General features: G+C 36.4%; 1 protein-coding gene and 1 long non-coding RNA gene across 5 annotated transcripts in view; one reads left to right on the forward strand and one right to left on the reverse strand.

Annotated features, from left to right (window-relative positions):
• Positions 1-27771, reverse strand: part of LOC122565939 (E3 ubiquitin-protein ligase MIB1) — a 674113-nt gene that overhangs the window by 205230 nt on the left and 441112 nt on the right. The window lies entirely within an intron of this gene.
• LOC122565947 lies at positions 17898-23260 on the forward strand. 2 transcript variants are annotated; one of them, XR_006316338.1, is made up of 4 exons: positions 17898-18815; positions 18885-19362; positions 19675-19834; positions 20528-23260. It is a non-coding gene; the product is annotated as an uncharacterized LOC122565947 (long non-coding RNA). The 2 variants fall into 2 exon arrangements; XR_006316339.1 differs by having other exon boundaries at positions 17898-18706.

The following is a 27771-nucleotide window of genomic DNA, read 5'->3' on the forward strand; positions in this document are numbered from 1 at the left end:
CTTCCTTCGCCTTCTTCCTTTCTCGAAATACTAGAGCGGAGATGCGCGTCAACGCCATTGTCTCGTCTCTTGCGAATCGATCCCTGTTAGTCCAGCCCGATTATATTTCAAAATACACACGTCGATTCATATTCCGCGTGTTCGGCATTGAATCTTGTCAAACGCGAAACACCATGGCGAAACAACAAGAAGCGTAAAAAGTGAACGAGGAGATCTCTACCCTTTGCCATTTCAGTGACTCGGTGTTAGTACGCTTTATCGTTGAACCTCCGCTTGGTGGATTAAAGAGCGCCGCCGCGGCGAGCACCCTCGAACGCTGTTTTCCATCGAATCGCTAGATTAGGTGGTTGCCTGTCGTGTAACAAACGTTCCCAGATTTCTATTATTTACCGCGTCGGTATCGCATCAAACACGTTGATCAAACGGTGGACACGGTGCCACGATATTGACACAGCTTGCTCTCTGATAATTTCACAGTGTATTTCAGCGTGAAACTGGCGCCGTCAGGGAAGAGGAAGCAGCGAGCGTTCCGATGTAAAGGACAGTAATTAGCTATGGCACGGCGAGGAACACTCACCCGGGTATCGGCTATTACGGATCGGGGAGCATGAAATGTCATCAGCAGAGCCAGCCAGCCAGCCAGCGTTTCTGGGATCGACATTTTGCGGCTGGATCGTCGCATGGGGCGAAGATCGCGCAGATAACGGGCGTCAGCCGAGGATTACCGTCTTTTTTCCTTCCATTGACTCTGATTTTCTCTCTGTACGCGATCACTTTACCGTGGACCATCGGCAAGAAAAATGGGAGCAGACACGCATCTGGAACAGGGGATGATTGAACGAAAGAACGTGCACGACGGGGCACACGTAATGTTAAGCTTAGCTGGTTGAACACGGGTCAAATATACCGCACGATTGACGCATTTGGTCCCCTTCAACCAGCTGTAGTTGACATTAGTCTTCGACCCCGGATCATCCCACAGCACAGAGCTACATGGTCCAGTGAGAACGTGCAGTGTTCGCGACATTCGTCTGCATAGTGTTTAATTAATTGATCATTTCCGAGTCGTAGCTGCCGGCACAGTTTTGTTCGTGCAGTTTCGCGAAGGAAACGAGCAATGAGAGATCCGCGGGGCAAATTAAACGATGATAGAGAGTTTAACGCTGCTTCACGAGCTTCCGTGTTGCAGAGTGGGCTCGTTTATGCGAACGTTACGAATTCCCGCAGCGTTGGAAAAGAGAATCACGTAACGCCGTAACGGGTCGGCTCAAAGCGAATCCATTTACAGTTTTAACGACTCGACTCGGTTGGGTATGTAGTAAAACGAAGCTAAAGCGCGGCCCGTTTCTTCGTTCCAGCCTCAAGATCGAGGTTAATGGCGCACACTGATTGACACGAGTACACAGTTCAACCTATTTCATGGTATTTCGTGCATGCCAGTGTCCTCGTTCTCATGGTATTCTCGCGAAAACGTAGTAGCGAAGAGGAAAACTCCTTTTCGACATTGTCTATTAACTTATTGTTTTTCCTCTTTCTGTAGAATTAGGATGACACCCCCAGTAGGTTGTATAACGGTAGACGTTCGTTGGGAATTTCAGTGCGATTGCAACTTACAATTGGTCCACTGTATTCCACTTTGTGAGCCTGTTGACTTTTCATCGACGATAGAGAATATCGAAAGAACTTCGCTCGCGTATAATGGTTCTCTATTTTCGATGAATTTAATGCAAACAATCGATGCTTGTTATTTTAACGTTCTTTCTGAATTATTTATCGCAAATCCGTTTTGTTTCTGTATATCTAGTAATACCCGTTTGTAACATTTACAAGAGATTGTTATATTAATGAATATATAATGTGTCCTTAAAATTACTTTAAACCTCGTAATATTTGAAGCGTCAATCTACGTTTTATTACTTTTTTCTTCTTTTTTTTTTGTTTTTGATTTAAGTAGAGCAATGAGTTAATTTTTGTACGTAGATGAGCAACTAGCGTTATTTTATTACTTTATGGATAGAAATTAGAAAATATTTGAACTACTGGAATTTTAACTTGAAAATCAATTTGCCAATAGTCTATCAACGTCTTAAATTTCTCGTTCGAGCAACAATAAACGTTCACAATAGAAGAAGGCGAAGGCTGGAAAATTGAAAAACTTCAACGGAGAAGTAAATCAAAGCAGCCCTTCCTTTAACACGTTCAACTACTTGACGCTCGTGCTGCTCTGCAGCTTCTTCTAACTTCATTACCGCAGACACTTGACACGTGTCACATTCTCTCGTGTTACATCAAACTTTTGCACGGTCTACAAAAATTATACGACGGAAATGTTTGGAAACTTTTTTGATATCGAACAGGCGAAAGCATTTTTCAACAAACTTCACGATGGCTGGCAAAGTTAATTTAAATTCGACGTGATTTCTTATCGATGTAGCTGCAATTGGTTTTAACATCTTTGTAACTTTACAATTTTATTTCATAGAGTTCTATGAAGTTACTCTCTCTTACGTAAATTTATTACGCATTTTAAAAATTCTTGTTTCTTCGAATACGTGTTCAAAATAATTTTCAACAATAAAAAAAAAGGAAATTTCTAATTACAAATTAAAAGAACAGTCGACTACTCGAAATTAATTAAAATTGTTCGAATTAAAAGTGACAGACGCTACACCTAAACAGTGTAATATGTAATTAACCTTATGACAGCTTGACATATAGCTTTTTGATTATTAATTACGTTATGTTGAAAATTCAAAAATACTAAAATAGTAAAAATATCAAATATTGTCAAAATAAAATAATTTTCAATGAAATTATTACACACAGCGAAGAATTCTGATTATTTGAAATCTATAGCATAATTCAACGTAAGTACATACATATCACGTGATTTACAACTAATTTTACGAGTTGTTCCGTTATGATTCTATCACAGTTAAGAATTCAACATTGGGCACATTTGGTCGGTGTCATTTTTCATTTTGCTTTAGGCATTCGGAATTTCTAAAACATTCTTAAAATAGAATACAACCAACTATTAATAGAAAAGTGGGGCTAAAATCATTCGAAGTATTCACGGCAGTTTATCGCTAGTTTCCACAACTTTATACTATTTTGTAATTCTTAGTAGTTTGAAAGCGTACAGCTCGAAATGGCATTACTATCGGACCAGCACAATTTTACCGAAACGATCAATAACGAATAAAAGCAGCGAATGGAGATTTACTAGTACCAAGCGAATAAATTTCTATCCACGTAACAATTTACTCCATAAAGTGGTAACACGCATAGATCGACATAGTACTTGAACAACACGTTCGTCAAATACCATTTGGACGAATAACATATACGGCGACCAAATAAAATTTTATTGGAGTAACACAAATAAAATAAAATCTGTAAGAAACAACGTGTATCAACCTGACCATTATATTTACATTAGAGGATCAAACGGTTACTTAGAAATTTTTTATTTAGATAATAATTTGAATAGAAATTTCTCATGTACGGACGAAATATGCTTAATAAATAATACATGAGTATCTTATTTCCAAGTTTGATGTAATGGAAATTAGACCAATTACCATATTATTTAGCATATTATTGTTTTTAAGAAGAACAAATTTCTTCGAGGTCATTCATTCTAAACGAATTTATTGGGAAAATAGGCATCGAAACTTTACTTCAGAAATATCACTAAATCGTTTTATTCGCTTCGTATATGATTATGTGATAATAATTTATCGAACTTATTACAAATATTTTTTCAAATGTCTCAAACTCTCTTGCAGTGACATGAAAATGCTGAAACTTTTCGATTAAAGATTCTCGATATTTAAAATGATTTTCAGGAACGAGAATAGAATAGAATACCTGACATATTCGAAACGCTCGTTAAATATAAAGAAGGAAGTAGGATTGGAATTCCTTTGTCGCTATTCCCAGCAGCCATGCTCACGCGACTCGTAACAATTAATTCCACGATCACATCGACTCTCGGAATCGACTATTTTGCAGCTACCTTCTATGCAGTGAACGTCGTCTTCATTGAATTGAATCGAAGTCGGGCGAAACTACCCCCATAAGGCTCACTATCTCACGCTAACTGCATCATTTTAAAAGGAAAGTCCGCGTGCAACGGTACCATGAATAGCGGCCGACCTTAGAACTCTTCAGACACTTACGTCCGATGAAATCGTACCAGTAAATCCGGATTCTATCATTAAATTCTCTTTTGCGGTTTATGTTTCCTCATCCCCTAGTGAGACCATGATTGCTTATAGCGTGTGGAAGGTACACTCTTGCTCAAAAGTCTTACAGCTCTATTACTTCTAGCTCTTTATTCTTTAAACTTCCGAAGTTTTTAACGGAACATTGATAATTGTATATACACTGTGAATTTCAAATTACATGCGTGTTTGAAGAAATCGTTAATACATTGATAGGTTATATATTTTTTATCATGTAGATATCCTTTCTTGATATTTTTTTAATATAGTTGATTATTTCCGATGTTGAAGCTAATGTAGTAACCGTTTCAGAGACTTTTCAGTGGAAGCGTATAGCGTGGTAAGAACTGACACGAATATTATTCTTCTTAGTTAACATTTTCCATCTGCTATCTCGAACTATTCGAGAACACGGCAGTTTTGTTATTTTCTTGTGTCATTTTTGTTTCTCTTCATTCAATTAAAAATGCATAAACGTGTATAAATTTAAAATATACACACAACATGGAGAAAATGTAAAGTGATAGAATTCTCTAGAAAAATTTCATTACTATGTTCTTCGGGTAGAACATGTGTTATATTATAAACATAATTTATTATTAACATAATTAATTAATAATTGCAATAATTATTAACAGCATGTTATTAAACTATTTGAAAATTCAAGATAAAAAATTCGTATATACCTGAACGAATTAAATTGTTCCATTAATCTTTGTTAATCACCTCCAGTGGCATTTCTTTAAATTTAATTTATTATCATGAAATTGTCTAACCGATTACGTTAATTATAATACTTTTTGAAAGTTTAACATATCGAATTAAAAATACAAAACCACTGCTTCTAATTATTCCGTTGTTTCACATCTACTTATCGCTTGATTCCCATCCAAGTAATTTTCCCACATACCTTGATACAAACTGATACGTTAAATTTGTTCGGAAAGATTTTCGATCTCTTCGGGCTATACAAATATTTAGCAGGTAGACGACTATAATATTTAAATATCCAAATCGCTATTATTTTTATATATATTTCATTCGTTTAAATATTAAAATACCGAGATCACACAACCATCGTCACGTGCTTTCGTTATAATTTTTTGATGAAACACTAAATGATGAGCGAGGTGACGATGATATTTTGCGACGGTGTATTCTCTTTTGGCTTTAAATTGCGAGGCTCTAATTTTATTTCATTGCCGATGAGTTTTACTTACGTACGCGTGCCAAGTAATTTTCAATTCGTTAGAATATTAAACAAATATTAGCAAATAATTTTTTTACAAAACCCATTTCTATGTCGTTAAACTTTGCATGTGTTCTTTGTTCCTGAATTATCATTGCAATGTTTTTGGAATTTCGTGACTTTCTAACGGCCGTCGAGGTATAATACGTAACGTGTATACAGGGTGTGACGATAATCGTAGAAAAAATAAGAAAAACATTAGGTATGACAATATTTTGTCTTCTGACACTTCGTTTTCGACTTTGGAAATCTGACAAGTTGGCTAATTCCGAACTGAACAAGGTTAAATGATCGGCAGGCATTTAAACTATATTTGAAAACAAGAAACAAGAATTTGTTCATAAAATGCTTCATCTTCTGGAAAAGTAAAGTTGAAAATATATCACGCGCGCACTCGTACACGACCAGAGACCACCTCCTTTCCTATTAAACACGTTTAAACGTTATTTTCTTGAAAACGAGGCCTCTGACGGAAAAATATTATTTTACAGCATCGACTTATTTCCGCGCGTATACTTAGTCGGCACTTAGCCATGTTAAAGTATAGTTGACAAATTTTCAAAATCGATTTTCTCAGAAACGGCGCGTCATACGAAAACTTTTCACTCTATATTTTCTATGTGTTATTTTTTCGCCTACGATGCAACCTGTATATTCGAATCCAAGCATATACAGCGAACATATATTAAATTTTACCGAAAAAATGTCTAATTTGATGAAATTTGAAAACTAAGCAGAATATCGCATATACCGTGTTAATTTAAATTTCCAATATTTATTTGAACTATCCTCGTATCGTCCGAAACACATATACGTATATTTCATTTCAGCTAATGCACACGTACATTAACAAGATGCTAAACCAGAAATAAATTGACCAGTGAAATTATTCTCGAAGCATTCCCTAGGGCGACGATTAAACGAATCTAATTATCCGCACGGTTGTTACAGTTAATTGTATAAATTTACAGTCGTAAGGAACAGGCCGAGTGTAATGTCGATCGAGAACCACTCTGGATTTAAACAATCATCTCCGTGATTGCATTTTGTGCACGTTTCGTAACTTCAGATTTAATGGAACCCTGCACTTCCGTACACAAGAACTGGATTTCTTTTAATTTTACTGTACTCCAAACTCTTCGCTCTCTTATTCCCTTCTTCTAATTCCTTCGTTTTTTCCTCTCCTTTTCTTTTTCTTCTTTTTTCCTATTTTCGTTCCTTCGTTGAATCTTTTTTAAGTGGATCACTGTTTCCGGGGTAGGTAATGGGACCGCGGTTCGTAATTAGTCTCCGTTTCTAATTTTAGTCGCGATACATTCATGTAGGTATACGAGAGAAGAGTGGGTAAACACGGCTGGTGTTAATTGGAACTGTGATTTATATTTAAGGGGGAGCGTGTAAAATAAAATTGATCGCGCGCGCGCTCGGGTACGAACGAACAACGATTGTGCAATATCGGTTGCGTAATTAGATGCAAAACTGGTCAGTGATGCCATTTAACGTAATTAAATGCAGCATTCTCGGCTGTATATATTTAACGAGACTTTTCTAGTTTCAGTTAGATGATAAATTTCTTACTTTCAGACAGAGGATGAATATCATTCTTCCGCTTTCATTCTCACATTTAATACTTTTTATCGAAAGCATCTCAATTTGTATAATTGTGCAGTTTATAGATGACTTTTCATTGTTCCATTTGCATTGCTCTTGCGAAAGGTGTCTCAGGTTGTTGTTTACCTTATTCTCTGGGTAAAACGAATTTCAAAATTTTTAGAATTACCCGTATATTTTGCAACATGCTTCGATGATATTGCTCGCTGCGTGTATAAATTATTTATCGCTTATAACGCAATTAAAGATCGAGTTATAGAATTACTCTGTTGAAGCACATGTAATTGCTATTATCGTTATCACGATCTAATACATTACTGAATTTTTAACCTTCAGAAATGCGTCATAATGTTAATAATTCCAATTTATTAACTTTAACGTTTAACGCATTCCCATAATTAACGAATCTCTCGTTAACAAATTCTGCAATATTATTATATTTAAGTAGACAATAAAGCTTGTATTGGCACAGGAAGTAAAATTAAAATAATATTGAAATAACTCTTCGAATGTACTGTTAACGGATGCCTATTTATACACAGCTAAATTTAGTACTTATTCGTAATTTTATTTGACTCTGAAACAGTACGATTGTATGGTCGTACAGAAAGTTGATTTCACATTAATAATATTACAGGCGTATAAAATTCATAATTACGCGAAATGTCATAAATTGAAGCTTTATTCCAATTATGCAGCAAAATTTGTTTAATATTTATGTTCCGATTGTTGATTCAAATATAAGCGTTTATTCTCACTGCTCGTTAAAAATTACAAATAAAATGTTTTTTTTTTTTTCATTGCTAATATTATCGCAAGTATATAATACGAACATTAAAATGAAATTTTACTACGATTTTCCTTATACCTATATACATTTTTATGATTATAGATAATGTTTTCAAAAACATATTTACTGATATTTTAACAACGTTTTATAATAACATTTTTAATAATGGAAAAAGAAGTACCTTTTATTATTTATTTATGTTTCTTGTTCAATACGTTACCGTTGTATTGTTGAGAATATTCCGCTGTGCTTTTCAGTATTGTTTTGCATAACAATACTGTACAAAATAAACGACGCCACTGAAATAAAGAATGCAATTCCTTTCTATGGCGTAATATTAAAAAAGATCGATACTGATATTCATTATAAAAATATCCGATCAAATATGCATCATATTTGTTTAATGTTATGTAAATATTTCCTCGTAATATCGATAAAATCAATTAATTCGTCTCAATCTTATAATACTTACTTGCAGATTTAAAATGTTGACTTTCCATCTCTGTGGGTGTTTAGTACAGAAATTATCTAAACTTAGAAACTTGCTGTTTTTACAGTCAATATTCTATCTCACGTTCTGCGATATTCTCGTACTATTTGTTTAACAAAATCTGTCCCATCTATTTGAATGAATTCTATCCTTTTGTATAAACTTTGCTATTTATATACGGAAGCCACAAAAAGACAACTACTTTATTCCGTCCATTAAGGGTTCGCATTTCTTCCTGTAGGCGACTGAATTAAAACGTTGCCACAAGTAACAAGGGACAACAAGAAACTTCCTAACGACCGAACCGTTTATCATTTTTCCTTTAAATGATTCAACGTGGAACGTCTATTCCGTGATAGTATTGAGGTTCGCCTCTTCTCTAGCCTCGGCTCGTGCTCACGACGTAGTAATTACAGGACACGAGTGCACCCCTCGAAAACGCGTTGAAATGAGAGGGTGGCAAGTAAGGCCCGATATTGTAATCCGTCGACGGGGACAGCAGCCGGCTGTTGGCTCGACCTAAATATTCCTTTTAATTAAATTTCAGCTCGCTACATTTCATTACCGCAACCGACTAATAACGGTTAATTATTAAGATGGGAACACATCCACGGTCGTTGGATAAATTCAGAAGAAAAAAAATATGCGAAAATATTTGTCGTTTATTATCAACCAACCGATAATAAGATAGCGTTAAGTTGCGATTAGGAGCACGAAAAATAATATAATTAATATAGTTTTTGATTACGTCGCACATAGATAGAGCAGTTGTTCGTCGTATATTTGTAGCACTTGTATATTTGTATACTTGTAGCACTATAAATATCGATGGGTCCCCAAATTTTTCTTTAACGTGATAATTACCAGGTTGCAAATAGCAAATGCGTGAATATACATAGAATATCCGAAATATGTTACTTGTTGCGAAACTTCTATCATGGCTGATGCTCGCTGCGATCGACAGTAGCCAATCCAAACTCTCATAATTTCAAATTCCGCAGAAAATTTCGCAAACTGACAACCGACTCTTTTCATTTTCGACTTTCATTGAGTTCCAAGCTATCGTTTTAACGCGATACCCGCTGCGAAAAATCCACGTGAAACAGAATTTTTTCCCCAACTCTCTGCCATGTTAACTTCGCCATCACGAACGCGTAGTCCAACTGTAAAACTTCTGTGCCGGTCCCTTTTTTGTTCTGTTACTTCGTTTTTCCACTCTTTTTTGGATAAACTGTTTCGAGTACCTGATTGTTTACGTGCCTTTTATGACACTGTACGATACGGAAAGTGTCGACTTTGAATAGTCACGTTGTTCAAGCTGTCGATACACATCGATGTAATATCGGTGTAACGAACGAAACAAAAAGGAGAACCGGGGCGGGGTGGGGGAGGGGCAGGGGGAGAACAAAAACAAGGCAGACTAAAGGCAATACGGTGTGAATCATTCAGCACGTGAAGTAAACTCCAATTAAGCGGGAGCGTGCAGATTGCATCGATAGTTACGACGGCAATGTTTCATGAACACCGACAATATTTTCGTGCGGTCCCGTTTGTTCATTGGCTGCACGGGCCATTATTGGAGATTACCTACGATATCAGATAAAACTGAAAGATGGTACGAGTTTCCTCGCCGCGTGCGCTGGGAAATACACGCGGCCGGCAATTATTTATTAGTAACGATTATAGGATTACGTGAATTGCACGGCTCGCACATGAAACGGTAACGTTCAGCTAGATTAGCTTGATTTTTCTTCGGATCGTTCTGACAAGCAATTCCTTCACCCCTAGCTTTACGGATGACGGAGTAAAGGCTTTATCGTCCGTTATTTATTTCCTACAGATTTACACTAGCGCGCGAAAATATTCCAATACTTAGAGAAACTTTTCATGAACATATTACATTCGGTATATGATATATTGTTATATAATATACTGTTATATATATATATATATATGTATGTGATATATATAGAGTACATTCGAGTTTGATTGAAAGAAGACCACCGGAAGTCGATTTATTCGCTGTGTAGAATAAACCATGATATTTTTAATGAAATCATCTATAGCATTTATTATACATTTTACGTGGCTATTTATTATATACTGTTCTTCTTTCGTAGATTTTGTAGCGAATATCTGCTTGAAGGAAATGATTTGCAGTTTATATGTACGAATTTCAGATTTTGCTAATATAACCAAGATAATCGTATCTCATTATTAAACTGGAAATATTTATGCAAATTTATAATGATATATCTGTAGCATAAGTCATATATATATGGTATATAGGATATGTAACTTAGATGAAAGATCGTTTTATCTGCTAAATACTGTAAAAATCGTTTTTGAATATGATGAGCGTGCGTGTTAAGGCACATAATGTAGTCATAAAAATGTTCTATAATAAGTTTTCGAATATTTTCGCGAATCACTTCATTTGGTAGAATTCCGTGAAAAATAATTTTGTATTCGTGTCGATGTTTTATCCTGGGAAGGGAGAATTTGGCTGTTCATTTAATTTGCTCGCGATCCGAAGTGATGGAGTTAAAAAAAGACAGGAGTTGCGCGACGCATAATGGCATAAAATGCGGTTTCGAGAATTTTAGAGCCAACAGATACCAATACCGTCATTCCAGCGAAATAACTATCGATCCTGAGGGAGGTAATGCAGCAAAATTCTCTCAACGTCCGTAGAAATTTCCATTAACGCCATGGCATTGAGCATCGTGGCATTTCTACAGGTTTTATGCAGCACGGAGAACGTGTCGCACGAATAGCAATACGGCATAAACATCGTTATTATCAGTAAAGCTAAACACATACCTCCGAATTTTTGCAAATAGAGCCAATAAACTGCAAATTTTTGTTTTCATTATCACTCTCTTCTGGAACTCTCTCTCTTTTCTCACTCTCTTCTCTTGTTTTCCTGATAGCCTCCATGACAATGAGTGCAGTATAAAACTACTTTTTATTCAGCAATTGAGAAATCGAATAAACTTATAAAAATCTGCTAAGCTACACATTGAAAATTCCGAAGAGAGAATAAAATTAATTAATTTAACTTGCCTTTACAAGAAGAAAGATAAATCAGGAATCTTTAATTTGAGATTACACTTACGGAATTTCGTTCTACGTACTGTGCATAGAAACATCGAGAGGTAATATATATAAATAATACGAAGAAAAATTAATGAAATTTTATGATCTAACGGTTTGAAATATTTTACGTTCATGAAATAAAAATTCTGATCCCATAAAAAAGTATTCATATTTTATCGTGCTATCTTTCAAGAATTTCAATTAATAACTGTCCTACGATTTGAGATAATATAGAGTACATATTATTATCTAAATTGTTCGCAAAGTAATAATTTCACTGATTCCACATTGGTATTCCATATTTGACGAAACACTATATATTCAACTTATCGAACTACAAATTTTTGTATATTAAACGTCTCTTCATGGAAACTAATATTTCTCTCTCTCCGGCAATATTTCAATTAAGTTACTCACCAATTTTTTCATTTTTTACGCCGACTATAGTTAGCATTCGTATAATGAACCATGGATACTAAGCGTGAATTACGGTGCTCAGATAATCATTTATTCCGTACTAATTACGTGACGTATGTACCTATCGTTTTGATTCTGCGTTTACGTATAAAAAATACAAATACTCACTTCCAAAAAAAAAAAAAAAGAAAAAAGAAAGTCAAAAGAAATCAGCCATACCAGTATCCGTTAGTTTGTACAATTTGTGCAATTACATTTTCATTTAATCTTTTTCATACAAAGTGAATATTCGCAGCGAGTTCCTCCGCATAGAGAAACCATACTCATAGCCACGTGCGTCGCAAATAAATCATCAAACACACACAACATCCACTGTGCAAATGCACATACTTCTGAACGTGGTACGTGAACTAAAAATTCCGAAATTACGAAAAAATATCTCCTAATAATTCATATTAAACATACACGGAAGGTTTCACGATATAAAGGCGGGTATCGTACGAAAATTATTCGTTAGCGCATGCAGTATAGCAGGAAATAAAAATCGAATTCACGACGAACGTGTTGAAAGAAACGTGGCGATCCCTGTGCAGGCTATCCCAACGATGATGTAAATTAGTTTGAGTGCATTTCGCGGCACCGCAAAGTAGCAGGCCTCTAACTAATGTAATCTCGTTCGCGGTGATGTTGGCCGGTGGCTGGTGGTGAAGTTGCCGACGTTAGCTGTGGTGACATAGGTGCTAGCGGCGTTGTCCTAGTTTTCCTGTGGCCTCGAGAATTAGAGACACCGACGAGGCCAGGGAAACGCCTCGCTAGGCCCGTGTGTGCACGAAGACGCGCGCGTTAACGCGCGGAATAGCGCGTTTTCGCCTCGTAACGTTTCTCGATCCTAAACTTTGCCCGCGAAATGATACCGGCCGATGTCTCAGGTGGCGAAGCGGATAGAAACGTCACGTAGGTGATCCCACGGGAGTCATAAGCCAGAAGTTGAATACTTCCGGTTGGTCGCATTTTCATACCGACGAGGAGATTTTACGGTAACGTTCAGCCGAATTTGTATGGAAATTTATGCGACTTCGAGGCGTAATAAGGCCCACGAACGCGGGGCTGTGAGTCGCGACATCGACTCTCGTGCAACTTTGACGGCCATTTAATCTCGCAATCTCTCGCGTGAATAATTCGAATATTCACCGTGTTTGATGGAACTCGACGGTGTTGGCTTTTTGAAAAATTGTTACGTTTTACCACAAGCGGAAGTACTTTTTCACGATTATCTAATTTGTTTAGTTAAATTAATTTGTTACGTAATTTATTCGATTAATCCAATTTACATTTATTCGCAACGTTTTGACACTTTTTGAATTAATCGTTCGTAGAATTCCGTTGTTGTCGACGCTGACTAATCTTCGAGACATTTTCACAGCCCCGCGTTATCGTGGAAGATACTGTATCTGAAGTATTTTAAAGAAAATAAAAAAGAGAAATCTGGCGATCGACGTAGATACTAAAGAACTTCTCACGTAATGTCCCGAAGAACTATTTTTATTAAATTTTCATCGCAAGGCCTGGTATTATTACGCTAAAACGATATCTACAAACGTATATCGACCCGATACCTGTTATACACGAAAATTGTCGATAAGCTGAGCGGAGTTTAACATCGTTAAAATTTTATGAACGCTCAAACCCTTTGGAAACATTGCTTGAACTTTTATAAACACTAAAACCTTCCTGGCAGGCCAATAAATTTTAATATTTATTAAGATTTGAGTGCCTCCTACAAATACTAAAATTCTCGTGCTGCTGCCACTCCACCAACCAATCAGCTTTTACAATCAGCAAAGCTATAAACACTTGAACGAATTCTAAAAACTGTTTCGGTTGATCCAACAATTGCAGAAGTTTTACACTGAGCATTTTTAATAAACTCGGAATTATTTTCCAACCATCTCGAACAGTACTATGTTTCTCGACAAGCAACGAATCTAGCGTACGGTATAGACGTGCAACTGACAGCATCTTCCATCGCCTATTACGCGGAACGAGACCTGAATTTTAATACAACGAATTAAAGGGGCAGAAAACAGTTGGCTTCCGACCGCAAATCTCTTGCGTTCAAACCACAGAACAGATTTCGAGCAGGCAACTGTCCATCCAGCAAGTTCCTGTGACGTACGAAAGTTTGTTGTACGAAACCCGCGAAAATTCAACTGGAAATTACCGCGAACATCGGCCAGCATTATCTTCCACCGAGGTTTCAACGAAGTTTCCATTTTCCTTTACGAACGCAACTGTCCGCTCGCGACGTACTACGTTCGGAACGCGAAAAGACACGTGAGATTTTTGTTGATAAAGCTTCTAACACGACCGACGAGGTTGTTTTTGAGTTGGAATCTTAAAATATTAGGAAGCAAGGAATCGCATGCTGTTTAGAATTTTAGTTGCTCTCACACTAATTAGCCAAAGACCTATTACGTGTCAATTTAGAAACATATGTAAAGGTAACAATTGGCAAAGGTTTTGACGTGGAAAAATATAGCGACTTGTTCGACAAACTGACTATCTCACATGAATTCTGGAATGCGACATTCAGGTTGTTGTTGATTAGAAAATTAACGTTTTGCGAATAAACAATCAACGTGCACGTTGAATGTATCAAACGAATCAAACGACATTCCGTACGAAATACAAAACAGATTTCGTTCAACATTCAGACAATAGACATCTTCGTTTAACATTTACGACGTATAGGTAATACTACAAATCATATAATTTATTTACTTCGATCGCCTACTTTATTCGTCATATTAATAAACATAAAAAGGAAATGGAGACTTTCTTTTCTTTTCTCTCAGTCCTTTCTCTTTTCCTATCATCGTTTCATCACAGCATAAGGTTCTAATCGATTTTTCTGCAACAGTGTAAAAACGTGTGTGAATGCGGCAGCTCTAATAGAAAAATTGATAAAACGACAAAAATACGTAACGTACAGGCACGAGGCAGTTTCGTTGCGAAACACAGCCGAGTATTTCTGAGTCGTAATATGAAATTGATATTTTATTTGTCCGTTCATGTCACTATTTAAAATTGAATCTCTTCGTGCTTTTCCTTTTTTCTTATATCGAGGATGTAGCGTAATAACGTGTAACTGAACATTCCGATTGTAGGTAGAAAACGGCAAATGTAAAGCTGATATCAAATAAAACCTGATTTCTCCAATAAAGGCTGTACGTGCGCGCGTGTGCGTGTGTGAGATAAGAAAATAAATAATAAGAGTCGAATTTTTAATTTCGCATGTTCATTTCAGAATTTGTATGAAAGGATTGTGAAAAATAGGAAAGATCGCGAGCAAAGAGGCATTATATTCTCGAGCTCTTTGTATTCTTACGAATATAAGTTTTCAATGGAAACCAATGTCGAAGAATAAAGACAAGCACCGTCGAAAGTCGACCTAAAATCTCCGACAACCGTATTGAAGAACGTCGTTTCAAACACCAAATTTAAAAAGGAGATTGAAAACCGATATTACTCACAATTAAATTAATTCGCACAGCATATTAACCACAGAAATATCAACCACAAACAAATCTCGTAATTTCTCGATATAAAATCCAGTGCAAAGTCTCAGGTTATTCGCGATCTTGAAATTTTTCTACAACACACGACATACAAAAAGCAAACGTACTATTAAAAGAAAAGATACAGCAGCAATAAAAATTATGTTTTTACCAGATTCTGCATTTCACCTTCGTAGTCATCACGAGGGTACCATTAAACGGTACAAAATCCAATATACCTGGTTCTAATTGATCAGCGTGTAAATGCTATGACAAATATTCGTGCAATGACGTGCTAATACTTTTCGTCGACCTACCTTCAGACGTTCAAAATTCGCAGTATTCGTTTTCCATTGAGTTCACGTTCCGTTTGCAGCGAGTTCGACCAGGAGGACGCCGGTATCGGCGCACGAAGGTCGACAGGACACAAATCTCTATCGTCCACGATTGTGTAATCTTGACGTTGGTCGATTTGGAGGCCTGTATCGATTCGTTTGGAAGGCCAGAAGGGCGCGGGACCATCGCAAGACTCGATTCCGGTAAATTACACGGCAGCTTTCGAACGGCAGTTACGACGAGCCCCCGTCCAAGTGGATCTATAGGCAGACGGGTGGTCGAAGTTGCGAGTGGTCGGCCAATTTGCGAATCTCGAGTAGGTATTTCGGTCGTGCAGATGCTCTTCCACTATCTATACAGCCGGTTTGAAAACGTTGCGCCGCTGTCGGTCCGGCCAATAATGAAGGAACGCGTAGCCAGCAACCAGGAGGGTAACTAAGACCACCCGAATGGTGTCTAAGGATATTGGAACTTAAAGGCAATTGCGGCGTGCACGATTTCCCGTCCTCGAGAAGAAGAGTATGATCTCATAAGGAAGCTTAGCCGGTCCTCGATGAACCCTCGAGAAACCTAGGAGAACTCTGATATAGTTTCCAGCTCGTTCGCTGACCAACCTACACGTCGATTTTCGCTTCGCTTTCGACCTTACGGATGTATTTCGTTGATAATGGCCCGGGAGAAGTTGTAGGTATTTTGCGAAATATTTTTAGAGTGGCTGGAAGAGCGTAAAGGTTTCCGATAAAATTGTGTGTACATAGCGTTTGAAGAAGTTGGAGTCGAAATTCAGAGGCACGCGGTACTCGTAGAAAAAAATAAGAAGTTATTAATACACGTGGGTCCAAATTATTATTATTATACTAGTTTAGAACATTGTTACTATTTGCGCGATATATGTAATTCACATAATGTACTCGCAAAATGAATTACAGAAAATCGTACATAATCTATAGAAAATATCCGTGTCCAGAGTATTTAGTACTCAAAGGGTTATACAGGCTTAATGTGCATACCAATTTACCAGTAGAAAACACTCGACAAGAAACATCGATTCTGCAAAATCTTACAGTGGTATCTTCCTTGATGCGAATACCCAAATACACAAGACAAGTATATATTGCATACTCTAAAAATCTGAAACCATTTTCATATAATATACTCTTCCCGGGTCGTACAAAGTACAGTCTACACGACATATCTTAAGCTCCAAATGCCGCATGTACTCTACTAGCTCGACCTACGTCGTGTTGCATCTATCCTAGGTAAAGCAAGAAACACAATACCTCAAACAAGAAATCAGAACGACGTGTACTTTCCGGGAATATTAATTAGAACGTAAGTGGAAATTCAGTCGCTGCTGGTTTAATTAAATCATACCCACGTAGATCAGTTCTGTGTTACGTCCTTTAACCTTATTACATTAACATTATTTAACACCATTTTAACACTATTTACAACTGAAAAATTGTACAAAGCACAGTAACGAGGAGGCAGTTCCAATATCTAAAATATATATTTACGTCCAATCAAATATATTGGTTTTCTCATACATCTGCAACTTCTTAAAAAATTGCAATCTAGTAAGTTAGCACAATGTCGAAAGAATATACATATGTAATTTTTGCCTATACAAATATCGTAGATACGGCTGAAATATTTCACGCGTGATATTTCAAATGTTTCCCGAAAAATAACCCGAAAGAACAGGGATGCAAATGTATCGAAGAATCGTAAGAACTGGCCCTATTCCCATCATCATTTCCTATTTTATTTTGCAAACTTACCACAGCAGTCTACGGTGTGTAGTTTTATTCATTCGTTTCTTAAATTACAAAATGATCCCAACGTGGAAATCTCACTTACTCCAATAAAAAAATAGCTCAAAACTTTTGCAAACTTACTACAGCAGTCTACGGTATGTAGTTTTATTCATTCGTTTCTTAAATTACAAAATGATCTCAACGTGGAAATCTCACTTACTCCAATAAAAAAATAGCTCAAAACTTTATTATTAACAATATTGATCGAGCATGAATTCATAGGACGTTTCAAAAGTGATTTGATTTTGTCTGACTATAAGTTGGTTTTCTTTCGATTATTCCACTGAGAAGTGGAGCTGGCCTTCTGATCGCAGCACTTCCCTCAATTGGGAACAGGTACGCGGACGACAGAGAGAAGTTGGTCGTAATCCAACACACTTTCCAGTTTAAATAAGAAACTGGCCAGATACTTGGAGTGGATAAGCAGAAATCGGTGGCCTCGAGGTAAGTTTAGAGTCGGGACAGGATCGATCGACTTCGTTCCAACAGTGCAGGCTAGGCAAAGGTTGTCGGACACCCCGTATATGTACGGCCACATACCAAGACGGGCTACTCGGTAGCTGCGTGAGATACAAGGGGTTGTATATCAAGGAGCCACGCCTAACACGAGAACCACTTCCGGTCTAGACACGCGAGCTTGCTTGCCTGCCAACCCAGCCCCAGCCTTGAGCGTCCAATCGGTTCTCTAAATACGTCGGCATTTACAACCTCCTCCTATCCAACCTATTCCTACGACCTGGCTCAGAATTGAGTTTTCTCTGCCGCCGGGAAAGCAGAACGCGATCCAACTCACGCTCGTGCTGATATCTTTACGTGACTACGCGCCGATTGAAATCTTGCGGAGCAACAACAACACTCGACGTAGGATTGGTCGCGATGGGTAACGCTCTTGGCGAGGAGACCTATGCACGTTCAGAACGTGTCAGAGGTTTGTTTGATTTGTTCTGAACTCGCGAGATTCGATTCGGTTGGTTGCGCAGTTGAATTACTTGCGGAGAAAGCGCGGAAACGAGTGCAGTGATCGATTAAGTTTAACTCGTGACTGCTTAGGTGAAGTCGTTTAACTTTCAGCAATTTTCACTTCTCTAGTGATGTGCGAAGTATTCGTGTTGTGAGTGATCCTTCGTATTCCTTTACTATATCTATTAAATGATAGTTTGGCTGATTTTTAAAGCAGGAATTAAGTACATCTTATAGTAGTATCTTGTGTGTGTAACTAGGTACTTGTACGTTTTTGAATATTTTTGTGAGGTGCTACGAACGTAACGAAATAACTGTGCTTGTTACAGCTAACAAAGTTGCTCAGAATTTTAATAACTACTTGTGATGATTCTGACAAATGTACGTAGAATGGAAAGAAATATATGCCAACAACAAGAAGCTTTTCAAAATGGGAGAAAACGTATAAAGAAATTATTTCCAGACGTACTAAGTAAATCGAAAACGTTCTGATATGTAGAACCGAACTGCTTAAAATTTTAGTAACGATTTCTTTACTTCCAATTGATGCATAAATGCATAAACTGAATTACTATCGATGATAAAAATATATCTTCTTTTAAGACGCCAACGAACCTTCCCAGAACTATGTATTTCTATCAAAAAACTTCATCCGAAAATAGAAAATTGTATTCTTGAAATTTCAACAGAAGTATAAATAACAAGTGAAAGAATTAGAAAGAGAAATAACCGATGATACTTGGAGAATACAAAAGGATTATTGCTCGACTATCCTACCCATCCTTGCGCACTACTAAACCACGTAAGGTAAAACGAATCACAAAATAAGCAATCTTTCTTCATTCCGTCGCCACTCCTTGACGTTACAAACGCGAAAATCAATAGATCTAAGCGCAAAGTGCATGTAACGTGCCAAGAATGAAAATGAACAGAAATAAATGGAAAGAGATCGCATTATCGAATACGTAATATATACATACATATTCCTTTTGCTTGTTAAAGTGCCGTCTCCGAGCGGATTACATCTCCTTTTTATACATGGAAATGGAAACACATATCAATCGTGTGTCTTCTATTTGCCGAATCAAACCGTTCTATGTTTCCCTTCTCTCTGTGCAGATGGAAAAGCAACCCAGTCTCCGGGGAGCTCTTTTATGGACTTTGCTGCGACTGATGCTTTCCAAATAGTTTGGATAGCAATCCAAACCAATAGCATAGGACAGAATAGAATGAGGGTCAGAGCCGCGTTCAAAATGGAGCTTGTTTGGAAAATTCATTGGTAGTTATGCAACGAAAAAGCTAGCTGTCTGCAATATACTGAAACGATGCGCTCCTTTCTTTCGTTATTACGATCAAAAGAATTAAAAGCTTGTGCACCGCTGCTCCAATTGAATAGACGTTGGCAATAATTAACGATAATTGCTACCTCTTTTCGGTTATTTTCGATTCACTATATCTCGATCGTTAAAATTTTTTTCATATTTTAGAATACTTTGTCTTTAACAGATAGAAAATTTCCTAAAAATTTGGAATATCTTTTTTTTTTTTAGTACGAAAGAATAAAAAACAAAATTTCTGAAATTGTGGAATATCTCTTGTTTAATTTGTAAAAGAAAAAAAAGACGAAAAAATCGTTATTAATACTCGCATCTTTCCATTTCAACTTTATTGAACCAATTACAAAAATTGGAAAACTATATCCGTGCTGAAATCATTTTATTTCTCTAAAATTTTCTCGGAAACGTGTGAAAGAGACATTGTAAATGTTAGATGTTCGTAACGTTGCAGAAGCGAAGTTCTATTTAAAAATGTCAAAAAAAAAAAAAAAAAAAAAAAAAAAAAAAAAAAAAAAAAAAAAAAATAGATATGATACGCTGCCTCTCGAAAATGTGTTTTGAAGTTCGCGCATCGATTTTTATTGACTTTTAAAAATTGAGTTTATATCGGTTTTGATAATGTTGTAACGTTGCAGATCAATTTCTACAGAAATTTTATTCTGCTTTTACTGGTGATTGCTACTACGGGAAAATATTTTTAAAACGCATTAATAGCGTTTGAATATTCCGGCAGTTTCATCTGGATTATCGATTTTATTTAAATTAGCTTCTACTTCAAAATTAAGCTGGGAAGGTAAACTGATACGCATTGGAATTACAAAATTATGTACATAATACTTTGAATTCGTTCTATCAAATAAACATATATCGTAGTTATAACGTTGCTATAATCACATAACAATAAGAGAGCATTTAGAGAGTAAGACAAAATATTTGTATTATTGTAATCAAATTATTATAACATGCTAAAAGCTATCAATTATTGCAACATTTCAAAATTAAAATTAAAAATTAAAATTTCCAAAGCTTTCGAAATATTGCTAAAGAACAAAAATTTACATGAATGTATGAAATAAATGATTAAATTAATACTGATGATGAATTTGCTACGCAAGCATCAGCAATGAACTCAAAGAATTAAAAAAGATTGTCCAAGTTATAGGCCGAGTATCGACTAATCGGCTAATTTGCAACTAACCACGTCAGATGGCCATAAATTCACAGGAACGAGAAACAGAAAATATTCAAAAAGCTGTACAACATCGAAAATAAAATATCATGATAAATATCAAGTATCATCAAATATAAACGCCATGAAATAGATCAGTCAATCTACTATTATGCACCACGTACAACAAAATTAATTACGATCATCGTATCATTATGAGGAATAACAACTATCATAATTAGATATAATAAGGAGGTACGTAACATCTTGCTCGAGACATAAGAAAAAGAAGACAACTTTTGCTACGTTAATGGCTAGAAAAGAAAACTGTTACACGAACATCTTGTCTTCTCTTAAAGAAATAAATCTACTTCATTCGCTTCGAATTAATAATCCAAAATCACTATGAACCAACTTATCCACTTCTAAGCCTTTTAAATGGAAGTAATTTTAAATAAATAAATAACGAATAAATAGCAGATTTGCATACTGAGTGATCAGAAAATTGGGCCAAACATATCTCGGCGAAATAAAATAAAATTTCACATCAAGCCGTTACGATAACTTCGAAAGTATGTAAAAGATACCTACCTATTAAAATAGCAACATTCTACTTACATAGTTTGAAAATCTGGAGACATGTTGACATACTTTTGCACCGCGAGTAATCACTTTTCACCGACGAAAATGGAAAAGATCGGCATAGTTTGCCGTGTAATCTATTCATCGGTTTAACACTGATACACATAGGTATGTACATAGACCAAGCTATAGCGGACAACGCAGCACGATCGGACGCGTAGAGGATCAGAGTCGAAATAATCCGACGCATGTTTGTCGAGAAGAATGCAATTATGGGCCGATACAATGGCCAAACTGACGTTCCTCTGAAAATTGTTGTCGATATAATCACATAACGTCTACCGATGCGTCCGATGGCGCGACATTCCTTTCGAAACCGAAAGTTTTCACCAAAATACGAATGAATAATAACCGATTCATTAAAAAGTATGAGCGCAAAATATCGTTGAAATTTGCGCTAAATTCGATTTAAAGGTGAAACAGTTTGTACCGTTTACGCGAAACAAAAATTTCGACAAATGACGAGTAATTCCTATATGAAACGTATTGACGAAGGAAAGGTTTAAACGATTATCTTGTTAGAAGATATTAAAGAGAAGAGCAATTTAATATCGCTGCTCTTCTTATCTTGTTTATTCATAGGTCGTAGTTTACGGTACTTTATTACAAAACACTATTTAATGCATCAGAAAGTTATAATATACAATATGAGTAAAATATTTTGTAAAGTGTTATCGTTGCATTCGACATTGCTATTATTCTGAAAGTTGATTTCGATTATTCTTCTTCAGCATTGTACAACAAATCATCGGTATCTGTATCTTAATACCATTAGCCATACATGGAGAAATAACTTCATTGTTTCGATTATTAATGAAATTTAAGCCGATGGGAAAGAAAAGTATACTATTTGTAAGAAAATATTAAGAACCAAAATCCAATAAATTTGCGTGAATCTAGTTCTCGTTTTCCTTTTCCGAAACCACAGTCGACAACATAATCAACGACGAGATATAGCAAACTCGATCGAACACACCTAACAAATCTTATCTAGACCCTACCTGTACATAAATCCATTAGAAATGAAATCCATCGTAAAGCACGTACATACCGATACACAAATTACCTGACCGTGAACACGTGAGTCATCCGACATGAAACTAATTCTATGAGAAAGATTCCGCAAATACAAGGGACCCATTAAAGCCTTGTCCCTAAATTACGTTTCATCTGACGGTGTCCAAAGTGGACTCGACCGCGTACCGACCGACCCGGAAGTTAAGAGGCCGCAATTAAGCGTCGGTCAATCGATGAAATTATCCTTTTAAAGCGGCGCGAATCGTTGCAGCTTAGCAGTGCGATCGAACCCGTTGAAACGGAATTACAGAGAGCGTGGTGGTGAGGTCGCGTGTCGTGAGATAGGCCAGGAACCCTTGTGGCGTCCGGCCGCCATTGGTTCTCCGCAGTGGCTTGTGGGGGTGGCCACCCTTAAAACGTCAAGAAGCCCAGGTGGTCCGGCACGATATCGCGCTAACTCAATCAATGCGCTATTCCTTCCTCGGTATCAGAGATTCGTATCTGACGTCACTTTCTCGGCCTTCGGGGGCTCGAATCGTGTTCAAAAGGGGACCAACGGCCCACGGATAAAAGAACACGGAATGATTAACAGCTGTTCTTAATCTTAGAATAGTTTGAACGTCTCTGAGATAAGGCCAAGGGATTGTTAATGATTTGACGAGAGGTGGGAAAATGTTCGTACCTTCTTATTTGCAGGATATAAAGTATCGAATCTCGTAAGGAGACGAAGGTGGATGTCAATGGATTTTTAAGTGAGCGCAGATTCGTAATGGTACATTTTAATAACACGTTCTTTCCGATGAATGCGATTTTTTATGGATTTTAAAAGCGAGCATGGGCTTCTTTTTATCATTTTTAAATATCCTAATAGAAACGTAGATGAGTTATTTGTACAAAAATATGTCATGCAAATGTGATATGTTCGTTTAACAATGGTATATGGAGGAATTTAACTTCTATTTCTTTGGTTCATCGAAATTGTGCTCACAAAGATACGAATTTGCATAAAAGTCTACTTATTGTTACGCGATATGTTAGTGGCTGCTCCACTCAGTCTCAAACGTTGTATCCTTAAATCGATAATATTTCCAAGACTTTATAAAATGAAAAAGGTGACTGACAATTCCCGCAAGGATTTGTACACGGTATACCTTTCAAGACACTAAATTATATTTTTCAATTTCGTGTGTCAAAACATAGAATTCTTATTTATATTTTTGAACGATTCATACCGCATGGAAATCGACAGTCGGATTCAACCAAGTGCATTTCAGAGCGAACTTTTCACGAGGTGGAAAAATAGTCGTTGGATTAAGGTAATTAAAATCCAATTAATAATTTAATCAACGACAGGGTCCGATGAAACGAGGGCGGAAAGGAGGACACGGCGGAACCGTGGCAAAACGGGATACACGTGGTTGACGCGCGACGACATAATTCCTTAGGAATTTCGAGAAAAGTTTCGGTCGTTTTAACAAAAAGTTACGCGGCCCAATTAAATCAGCCGACGATCCAATTCAATTTCAGTCGGGGGTGTAATTAAATCTCCGACGAATTAGCGAAAGATTTCGGCGACTCGAGTAAATTTCAGTGGAAATTAAATTTTTGACGAGTCAACAAAACTTTTCTCATCTCCAGGCCGCGACCGGGGTGCAATCGTCCCCGCTTCTGCTCGCTTTTCCACTGTGTTACACAACCCCTTCGCGCGCCCACTTTCCCGCCCGCATGCTGAAAAAAAGAGTTTCGCTCTACGCCAGAGACTAAATCATATGAAGTGAATCGAAGCGTGATACGCGAAAAACATACAGATCACGTTGTGTAGGTACAATGGAATTATACGATGCCGAAGTTCAATATTGTCGGCGTAAATAAATCGCGATGAATAGACTGCGAATTTTTACGCACGCGGGAAATTTGAGGGGGAAAAAATGTTTATAATACGCAAAAATATAAAAATGATCATTCGAAGAGAAGCACCGAAGGGATCTCAAAGAGAGAAGTATCATGACATGTAGTGGGTGAAATAAATCATTATATATAATGGGTCCCATTCTTTTAATTACCTTAATAAAAATGTAAAATTCCGTAAAAATCGTAATTGCGATTTAGTAATAAGTTTAAAAAGGGCACTGGGAATGAGTATCGTATATGTGAATATCGTACAAAATTTGAATTATTTTCATAATTATTACATAATAAATTCAATACTTTGTATTAATTACATTTACATTTTAATATTCACTTTGCAGTCATAAGCTGCAGTTTTATTAAATATTTAGCACTTTGCTCAAAAATCAGTTGAACGAAACGATCGTTTATCTCCAAAAGAAAGAGTAAGTTCCTGAAGACGAATTCTTCAAAGACTTTAACGCGTCGTCATTGAAAAAGATCTTGAGGGGACTAGCTTTAGAGTTAGACACGGAAAATTGATTCACGCAAATGTAACACGTGAATGTTTGATATGATAAAAGATACAGCATGTTTCTTCGTTAAATTATCTTGTATCAGTGCAATGGAATTACACGATGCCAGGATTTCCCTATCGTTCGCCATAAAGAATGGGTTTCCAACGTAAAGTGCGATTAGAGGGGGTGCGTGCTTCGAGGTGAATGACGATGGTGTACGCGTACGCGTGTACATGCCAGAGTAAATGTTCTTAATGACGGTCAGTGCGTTACGAGAATGGGTTATAGCGGGAACAATGAATCGAGCGAGCATTCACTGACTTCGTAAAGCGAATGTTTATGGATAGAACGGCGAGAAAACGTCGTATAGAGGCGTGCAGATCGATTATTCTACGCGAAGTTATTGTGACTCCGTTGATGTACCGTACAATGTACAAAGTGTTTTTATTGTTGAAGAAAACATTGGCCATTGTTTTTTCGCAACCCCAGTAGATTGGTAGAAAATTCTATTAATTACCAGAAATAAACTTCAAATTACACGGCTGATTATGATTCTTTCGCGATAGAATATTAAAATATGTTCTTCGTATACTACGCGTTTATTAAGATAAATTTCAAGTGTAATTTAAAATATATAAAGCAATAAATATTTACAGTGAGAGGCTGTAAAAAGTGGAAACTTGGATGATCTCGTGATTCAACTTTACGTTTAAGCATTCATTTTTATCTGACTATAAACCTCGCTCCCTTCAATAGTATTTAAGTTTTTAAGACAGCTCTCGCTACGTGAACGCTAAAAACTACAAGTGCAGCTTTAAAAACGCTCTAAGAATCATCGTTAAAATTAAAACTTAATTTAAGAAAACCTTATCGTATTCTTTGCAGAACATTATGAACCTTCGTGCCTTTTATTCCGGTAAAGCTGTAAATATAAAATGATAACGTTTCGTACAATGCTGAAGAAACAGAATTTAAAGATTGAATTTTAATTTAAACCTTTCCCGTATTCAGATATATTTCGAATATCTTCTTCCTGAAAGTGGAAGATTTTTAGTTTTTCATTTTACATATCCACTTTAAACATAGATAAATATAAAACTATAATAGTAACAAAGATAACAATGACATAATAATAATCCACATCGTAATGGTGTAGCCTGTAATATCTCCTATAAAAATGATAATAATTAAATATCAGGTGAATTTCATCAATTTCAGTGTATCAAAAAGCAAAATGCACAGATTTGTTGCTGCATAAGGTATACCAGTTGTATATAAGCAATATCTTTTGTCATATTTAACACATTACGTGCAACGTCTTATTTAAATTACCTATTTATATATTTTCTTCTTTACTTTCGTTCTCTAATCAGGAAATATTTCTTGATCTACACGCAATGTGTTGTTATCTAGAGCAAAAATTTATTTTACTTGAATGGAATTGACGTGCTGCTTGCGTCGCATAATACCACCATGCCGCTAATTAAAAATGAAAATTCGATAAAATTTTTATCGATCGATAATTCATCGGCGTGATACAACGATTCATTGAAACCTTCGCATCAAGCACCTATCGACTAAAAACGATAAATCATGGAATAGCATATGTTTTGTTAATCAGCAACGAAGAATGGATCATGCGGCTCGGCGTCATCGTGGATCAGTAATTAATCGTGGACACGGAGTAGTATGTTCTCTGCCGACCAGCAACGAACTATAGATCACGTAGTACCGTGTGTTTTGTTAATTAGCGATGAACTATGGATCGTACAGTACCACCGACATATATCACGCGTTAACGCACAGCAGGCCGCGTTGTGCAACTGGCGAACCGACCTCTACTTTCGAATAGCGTTATTCATTCATTGTTCATTTTCCACCACGATTTTCCTCTTGGGTAAAGACTAACTCGGAGCACGTAGAGTATTATGGCTGCAACGAAGAATGCACAGTGAGCGAGAGAGGGAAATCAGGAAGTAGAACGAGCCAAAGATTAACAAGGGAACCACCTGAGACGTTTGGTAGATTTAAATGAAATTTCACTAGAAAATAATCGAAAGAAAATCTACAAAATACATCAACGCGATTGTAAGTTTTATAATTTTCATTAATCAGTTAACTGTGTAAATCACCATACATATTTTCAATTTTATTTTATACAATTATATTTGTAATTCTATCTTCAGCAAAGTATCGTCTCCTTTTTATCTCTATTGTTCAATATAATTCTTGAAAGCAAAATGAGACGATTAAATTGATAAAAGAAAGAGCAAAAGATAGTAGAGCAAAGGAATAAGACATTTAATAAAAATCAAATGACGAAACACATTTACAAATAAAAATTCAATAAACGCGTATCGTAAACGGATCGATCACAGATGTCATCATTCACAGATCAATTGATTTTAGAGCGAACGTACTTAGCTCGTTAACAAACTTGATAAAACATTACACGTTTGTTGATGATTGAAAAGTATACTAACAAGAATCGTGTATCAATCAACGTCAGAAACACAGATAATATTAATAGAATAAAGAAATACATCTACTAATTCAATATTTATTGACAATTATTATAAAATGACCATTCGTACGTGTCACACGTGGTTCACAGATCGTTTCATTCTCTAGACAGAAAATAATCACC

Source organism: Bombus pyrosoma, linkage group LG3 (assembly GCF_014825855.1).
Source record: "Bombus pyrosoma isolate SC7728 linkage group LG3, ASM1482585v1, whole genome shotgun sequence".
NCBI lineage: Eukaryota > Metazoa > Arthropoda > Insecta > Hymenoptera > Apidae > Bombus > Bombus pyrosoma.